At 41.9% G+C, this 8,391-nt stretch overlaps 1 non-coding gene across 1 annotated transcript; it reads left to right on the forward strand.

Annotated features, from left to right (window-relative positions):
• Window positions 1–2,305: 2,305 nt before the first annotated feature.
• LOC138383099 (small nucleolar RNA SNORA68) lies at window positions 2,306–2,421 on the forward strand. The gene has a single exon (XR_011233544.1). It is a non-coding gene; the product is annotated as a small nucleolar RNA SNORA68 (small nucleolar RNA).
• Window positions 2,422–8,391: the final 5,970 nt, after the last annotated feature.

The raw sequence follows: 8,391 nt of genomic DNA on the forward strand, positions 1-8,391 counted from the left end.
GAAAACCCTTGGTGGTATAAGCAGTGTTCGGAGCCAAGTGAGACTGTGGTGTTAAGAGATCCTCCTCAGGTTGCCACCTGCTCTGAATCGCCCCCATACCCAGGGAGGCCTGAAGGGGGCCTACAAGGGGGAGGTGGTGCCATCTCTACCTCCACCAGGGGGAAAGGCCACTCGACTCCTACCCTTGGTGGAAGCAGCGGGGGAGTTTGGACCAACCCTGGTCCATGAGCCCTTTAGTTTAGACACACCACTCTGGATCATAATTCCTATGAGGGATGAGTGATATTAAAAGCCAAATTCTTGACCCAAGCAGCATCAGATATTAGGAAAATCTCCAGAAGCTTTTCCAGGACCCTACCACCCACCTGGACGACATGGTGGCTGCTGCTGATTCTGTTTTCTATAACAGAACTTCTGAGTTTGAGTCTCAGGCTTGGCAGAAGGAATGGAGGAAGGAGGCTAGACACGTCCAGTTAATGGCAGCATTGGTGTCCACATTCCGAACAACGGCCAAAGCCCCCACAAAAGGAAAGGATCTCTAGTGCTGCATCTGCCAACAGGAAGGGCATTGGTCCAAAGGCTGCCCCAACAGGGACAGGCCCCCTATCATCGATGCCATCAAACAGGTCACTAGGCTGCACTCTGTCCTATGGGATCATCCCAGGACAGGAGTGGGTCCCCAGACTGGATTATGGTACGACAATGAAGGAGGCTGCTCCTGTCAGCTCCCTGGCAGGTGACAATCACTGGACTGGAGCCGAGGGTAACCTTCCTGGTGGCAGGTAGGCCACAAATTTTCTTCTGGGTACTGGGGCTGCCTACTCTGTCCTCCTCACCTACCTGGAAAACTAAACACTCAGTCCTGTATAGTCACCAGAGTCTCCAGGGTCCCTACCAAATAAATTCTTTGCTTTGTTTGTGGGAGGACGTGATCATTGAACATTCATTTCTGGTAATTCCTACTTGTCCTGTCAACCTGCTAGCATGTGTCTTGCTTTATAAACTGCTAGTGTGGGTTTCTTTCTACCCTCAAAAGGAACCCAGCCTCCTAGGTCTCTTAAGAGATTCACAGGTCTTGGGCCAAGATCAACAGGACTGGGAGGCAAAGATCCCTGTGCTAGTTTGGGACATTTGTTTCCTGGGCTATGCCGGAACAGCCAACCAGTTACGGTCCATCTCAGACTACAATAGGAGTATCCTCATATTAAACAATATCCCTTGTGGCCCGAGGCCTGGACAGATCTTGAGCCCCTTATAAAAAATTCCTACTTTCACATCTACTTATCTCGACTTGCATTCCTTGTACCATCCCTGTTTTGCCTGTCAGGAAAAAGGACGGCACCTACTGATTGGTGCAAGACTGGAGAGCAGTCAGTGAGGCCGTGGTGCTTCTACCCCCTGTGGTGGTCAACCCTTATACGTTAAGGGTACATTCCCCCCAGAGACCACTTATTACAGCATATTGGACCTAAAGGATGGTTTCTTTTGCATTCCTCTACACCCTGATTGCCAAAAGTTATTTGCTTTTGAATGGATGCCCCTACATGGCACACCCCACCAATTAACCTGGGTGGTGTTTCCAGTCCCTGGGACCCATCCGGGCCCTAGTTCATCTACCTGAACCCTCCACTCAACCCCTTCTATTCTCTTTTCTTGGACTTATGGGGTTCTGCCATATTTGGGTACCTAAATATGGGCTTCTTCCCATTCTCCATCCCCCTCCTTCCCCCTCTTTCTCCTTTACTATATTTGCACGTGTCTCCATAGATTCCCCAAAATGGCTCTTTCTGTCCCAAGTTTTCCAGTACCTGCAGCTGACAATCTTCCAGATTTCAATTCCAGATTTCTAGGTTTGCATGGTGATCCAGAATGACCCCCTGCAGTCTTTATTATCTCCCAGCCCAGTTCAATACCTGTTTTGTCAAAAGAGGAATGGATGATGAACTATAAAGAGCCATGCTCCACAGCTGAGCAGGGGGACATGAGCCCAGCAGCACCTTAAAGTAGTTGAAAGAACATTTTGTACCATCCTTCAAAGGGAAAATATTTATTTCCAGTATGAACATGCCATATTTCCAAGAGGAACAGTGGCAGGTACCACTGTCCGACGGTCCAGTAGTTCCATGACTCTAAGATCCAGTTCTCACTGTTTCACCAGGTCCTGTATTACCAGCACAAGCCATGCTTCACCACCATTGTGTAGCACACTACACAAATGTAAGGCACTGTCGTAGTCATTCAGGCTCTAAAGTTTGATGTCACAGATGTTCTTCTTTGTCTCCTAGATCTTCTTTGGTCTCCCAGATTGACAAACATGACCAACATTTGTCAATTCTGTCTTCAAAATGCCTCTTGAAGGATCTCATCACCTTTGGGGAGCTGTGGCAGACCCCTCAAAGTGAATTTGGAGGTTCTATACCACTTGTGGCCAGTTCCTGCTGGGGCCAGAAGCTGTGGCCATCCAGTCCCTTAGTCAGCCCCAAGTTGGGTTCCCCAGGCAATTTCTGTGCCTAACAGGATGTGCCAGGTCATTGGGCAGGCACTTGATAAGAGGTTTGCCAAAGGCCCAGATCTGGCCAATGCAGTCATTGTGTCCCCTCCCTCTTTCTGCAAACCAAGACATGTGGCCAGGCCCACATAGTCCAGATGATGAAGGTGGAGGAGGTCATGGCCAGCAAGTGCCACTGTCCAACGTTCAAGCAGTTCCATGATGCCAAGATCAGTTCTCACTGTCTAAGCAGGTCCCGTATTACCAGCACAAGCCATGTTTCACCAACACCTTCTTTTATGTACAAGATGCTGTGACCCCAGGTCTTCCCAAATAAACTCTTCAAGAATGCTGAAAACAATCCTCAAAGCAACAACAACCAAAATGTCTCCTGATTCCATTTCTTCCTCTGATTCTCCTTTCTATCAGTGCCACCATTCTTGCTGAGCTTCTTACCATCTTTCCCTATTTCTCCTATTATAGAAGCTTTTCAATTTTAATTATCCACCCACTTCTAGTCTCTCTCCTTGCCAATTCATCATTCATATTGCTGACAAGTTGATCATAAAACATTCTTTCAGTATTGTCATTCCCCCACTCAAAGACTTCAGTGGCTCCCCACAGCCTGCAGAAGTCCAAATGGCTGATTCTGACAGTGTAAGACCTTGACCATCACTGCGACCTTTGCAGACAGCTTTAACGATTCACTTCATCAGCCTTGTACTCCAGCTACACTCTGCTCTAACCTGCCTTGAACTTTTCTAATTTTATGCTTTTGCTTAAACCAATCCTGCTGGCCTGGAATGCACTCCTTTCTCTCTGCCTCTGTAAATCCCATCCATCACTCAAGTCACAGTGCAAGTCCCTTCTCCTTTGTGAAGCCTTCCAAATTCAGGCCAGCCCATGTGCTCCTTTATTCCTCTGAATTAGTTTATATTTTTCCTGCCCCATCCATTTAATTAGTCCTCTACTTCCAAGAATATAGTTCTGTTATGTTATACAATTTTAAAACTTTTCAATGGTTTGTTTCCTCAATGAGATTATATATTTCATGGGGCAGAGCTCATGCCTTCTATCGTACTATCCTTCTCATGACACTAATTACCATGCCTCACACCTAGCATGAGATCCTAAAATATTGGATATTAGGACAGAAATCTCTTAAGAGAGTTTGCCCCAATGCTGAATGTATATCATCCTGCTACAACTTTGTTGGGTTTTCTATTTTAATTAGTTCTTCTCATTACAAATAAACCAAGTGGTGAAAATGTTAATGAAAAGACTTTTTTTTTTTTTTTTTGAGACAGAATCTAACTCTGTTGCCTGGGCTAGAGTGCCATGGCGTCAGCCTAGCTCACAGCAACCTCAAACTCCTGCCTCAACCTCCCGAGTAGTTTGGACTACAGGCATGCACCACCATGCCCAGCTAATTTTTTCTATGTATATTTTTAGTTGGCCAGATAATTTCTTTCTATTTTTAGTAGAGACAGGGTCTTGCTCTTGCTAAGGCTGGTCTCGAACTCCTGACCTCGAGTGATCCACCTGCCTCGGCCTCCCAGAGTGCTAGGATTGCACTAGCAGTGGCGTGAGCCACTGCGCCCGGCCGAAAAGACTTTTAAGATAGAATTATTTTGTTTTATATTAACATTGAAGTTATAGTTTTCAGATGGCAGTACAATGTGCTAGGTGGTAGTATGGAAAATGGAAATGTGAGGTCGTTGACTGACTTCTAGTATCTTATTATCTACATAGAGGAAAAGGAGGAAAACAGAATTGATTTCTCAGTATATGAAAATGTCCTATGACTTATGGGACTAGGCAAAAGGGAAGGAGTATGTCAAATGTTAAAATGAAGTGGCCTGTTGCCAACAGAAATGCAAAATGGCATTAAGGAAGCATTGGTTGACCTGAGCATGAACTGCTGGTTCTACAAGTTCCTAATGGCTTAGGACAGGATTTTTGTCAAGGGAAGAGGCTATCTTTTAACTTCTTCCACATCAGAAATTTCCACTGAGTCCTCTGGGAACTTTTTTCTCTTTTTTTCCTATGGGAATGGGTCTTTGATATATTTGGAGTAAATGGAAAAATGAGATTTATTTAGAAAAAAGAAGCTTAACATTCTGTTTGTGTATCTATTCAGTAAATTGAGGACTTGGGCTAAATATCAATCATACATGAAATTATAGATATCATTTCTTATATCTCATGGGGAGAAGAGTATAAAGCAAAATATAACTTTAAATATGAAGCCATAAGAAATTAGAAATGGAACTGAGATGTTTCTGGTGTGATTAGAGATGGGTGGGGTTATTTTGATTATATCTGTGCCTCCTTTGCTTAATATTATACATGTGGATATATGATTTCTTTCAAAAAATCTTCTGATGTTAAAATCATATTTATCCTATCAATTAGAATTCTTCCCTTCCTGTTTTTCTCTTTGAATGTGTCATTTCTTTGAGATATTTATTCTAAGACCTCTTTGGTTTCCTAAACTTTATTTTATTTATTTATTTATTTATTTTGAGACAGAGTCTCACTCTGTTGCCCGGGCGAGAGTGCCACTGCATCAGCCTAGCTCACAGCAACCTCAAACTCCTGGGCTCAAGCGATCCTTCTACCTCAGCCTCCCGAGTAGCTGGGACTACAGGCATGCGCCACCATGCCCGGCTAATTTTTTCTATATATTTTTAGTTGTCTGGTTAATTTCTTTCTAATTTTTAGTAGAGATAGAGTCTCACTCTTACTCATACTGGTCTTGAACTCCTGACCTCGAGCGATCCTCCCTCCCTGGCCTCCCAGAGTGCTAGGATTACAGGCGTGAGCCACTGTGCCTGGCCTGGTTTCCTAAACTTTAATTGTATTTGAGACATTTGGTTTCCTAAACTTTAATTGTATTTGTAACATTTAACATTTCCTCAAATTTGTAGGTTCTAAAACCACTGAAAGTGTTAATCTTGGCCATTCATTCATTCTCCATTCGAATGAGCGTCTGCTTTGTCAGTGGTCCCCAGCCTTTTCAGCACCAGGGACCAGTTTCATGGAAAAGAATTTTTCCACTGATGGGGGTGGGAAGGCAGGGGATGGCAGAGCTCAGGTGGTGATATGAGCTATGGGGAGTGGCCTTGAATACAGATGAAGGTTCCCTTGCTCACCTGCCATTCACTTCCTGCTGTGAGGCCATTCTTAAGTTTCATGGAAAACAATTTTTCCATGGACAGGGTTGGGGGGAGGAGGTGGAGCTCTGTGGCCTGGTTCCTAACAGGCCACAGACCAGTACAAGTCCATGCCCTGGGGTTGGGGACTGCAGTGCTATGTGGCAGGCACTGTGTCAGCCTGAGGATAGGATATAAAACATAGAATCACAGAATTCTAGCATAAGGAGTAATTGTTGGGGTTTATATCCCTCTCTTCACAATGATGCTATATGCAAAATTGAAGAATTTCCAGTTACCAAAGATCTTACGTAGTAGACTGAGACCTTTTTGAACCTACCAAAGCTTGTTAAGCCCTTCTGTTAGACTTTGTCAGTCACCTCTTTGGGCTATACATTTTTTGTTGAGTATGTCTCTTTAAAATTAGAGCTTATGGGAAAGTTGTCCCTTCATCCATACAGATTTCTTTACATAACTGACCTTTTAAATTTTTATGGAATTATGTTGTTAATACGATTGTTACCAAAGCTTAAATTATAACAGAAGAAATGCACATGGTATATAATATCAAGCAAAATGAAAGGTGCCATCGTGTAGAAAGGAAGTAGAGCTAATGAATACCAAGCAAACAAAGAACATGTAGCTTTTAAGTCTTTTTACAACTAGAAAAAATAATGCCATTATTTCTATAAAAAGAAAACAACACTGCAAAAAGAGAAAAATATAATATTCAAAGAGTCAGTTTTTAATTAAAGATAGGCTACAATAACAAATACCCAAAATGCTAAGAAGATTATGAGGACATATAACCAGGCCCAAAAGGCTAAAACATAGCAGGTTGCCGGCAACATAAACGTATTGGAGAGTTCATCTGAGGGACTGAGGAGTGAAGGCTGGGCAGGTTCTCTTTTTTTGTCCATTGTGTTGACCCCTCTATTTTCATAAAAAAAGGAGGGAAAGAAGCTAACATTTTTTACAAAAATATTATTTTTCCTATCTTACTGATGAAAACAAGTAACTTCTGGTAAATTAAGATATCAAAAAAGATCATAAAATTGGTGGCAGGAGGGAGGCAGATGGTTAGGATTTGAGTCCAGGTTTTTTTAAATACAAAGACCACAGACCATGCCATTTCTACCGAGCACCACACCTTCCAGCGAGCTGCATTTGGAGAGTTTATCTGTCAGGATCACCCATGTCCTATTTCTTGTTTTTGAAGTCACAAACTTCTGATCTTCAGACCCAGGGGTCCCTTAGAGTTCTTTTATTAGGGGGTCAAATATGATAGCAGATGTTCAAAATGCTTAGAAGAAGATTGGACATAGAACTGAGCCTGGTATGTGGGGGTACAAATGTTAACAGGTGCATCTGAAAAACAAAACACAAAAAAGGGCACTCTGGGAGGCCGAGGCAGGTGGATCATTTGAGCTCAGAAGTTCGAGACCAGCCTGAGCAAGAGCGAGACCCCATCTCTACTAAAAATAGAAAGAAATTAGCTGGACAACTAAAAATAAATAGAAAAAATTAGCTGGGCGTGGTGGTGCATGCCTGTAGTCCCAGCTACTCGGGAGGCTGAGGCAGAAGGATTGCTTGAGCCCAGGAGTTTGAGCTCAAGGAATTTGAGGTTGCTGTGAGCTAGGCTGATGCCACTGCATTCTAGATTGAGCAATAGAGTGAGACTGTCTCAATAAAAAACCCCCTAAAACAAACAAACAAACAAGCAAAAAAAAAAAAAAAAAAAGGAAAGGGAAAAAGAAAACAACCTTCATTTAAGAAAAACAAAAGCAAAAAAATCTCAAAAATCTACTTAGGCCTAAGGAGTATGATTAGCTTAGCATATATTCATTTAACTGATTATAGAAAATACAGCTCTATTTTCGCAGCATAAAGAAGGTTGAGACAACTTGGCATGGAAATCACTGTTAAAATTTCAAAAAAAAATATACAGCAGTTGCTGCACTACCTTTAATTAATTATTATTATTTTTTATACTTGGAAGGTGAACATTTTAAATGAAAAGTCAATGGAGGAGAGAATATTTGGCATCATTACAAGATTTGAAGAATCGAGTTCCTATTCTTTCTGCCAAAAAGTGTTTAGGACTGATTCCAGCTCATTCTTTCAGCCAAACACCTATATTTTAAATTTCTCAATATTTTCAACATTTCAGAACTAGTATGAAATTACCACCTTGATAACCTGGTACATTTAACTGAAAAATCTTTATGTTCTTCAAGCAGAACCCTATAGCAGACAGTGATTTTTTTTCTCTGCCATTTGCCTATCTTCCCCTTAAGAATTTGGGTGGCAGAGAACATCCTGATCATGTTCAGAACTGGGTTCTTTGATCCATAGCTGAATGAGAAAAAGACTAAAAGCCATAGACACAAAAATGAAAAAATTAGTTCTCTGGCTTCTATGTGATTCTCCATCTACTAATCCATATGGAGAAATTTCAAGAGCATTGCTGCATTTGTGGGTGTTTATGAGCTTTACCCTCAAAATGAAGAAAGGCAAGAATACTCCAGCCTCCTTCTGTAGCAATATATCCAAAGTTAGTAGCTAAGGTAATGAATTAAGTAATAATTATCTCATAAAACACCCACAGCACATAATAGATTTCAACTCCTCCCTATTGTTGCAATGCTGTAATTTGTAAAACTAAAAACCTTTTCTTCTTATTCTTCAGCTTCCAAGTATTTGAGTGCATCTTCCTTTATATAAACCTGAAGAACATACAAGCTTCAG

This window comes from Eulemur rufifrons, chromosome 4, assembly GCF_041146395.1.
Source record: "Eulemur rufifrons isolate Redbay chromosome 4, OSU_ERuf_1, whole genome shotgun sequence".
NCBI classification, from domain to species: domain Eukaryota; kingdom Metazoa; phylum Chordata; class Mammalia; order Primates; family Lemuridae; genus Eulemur; species Eulemur rufifrons.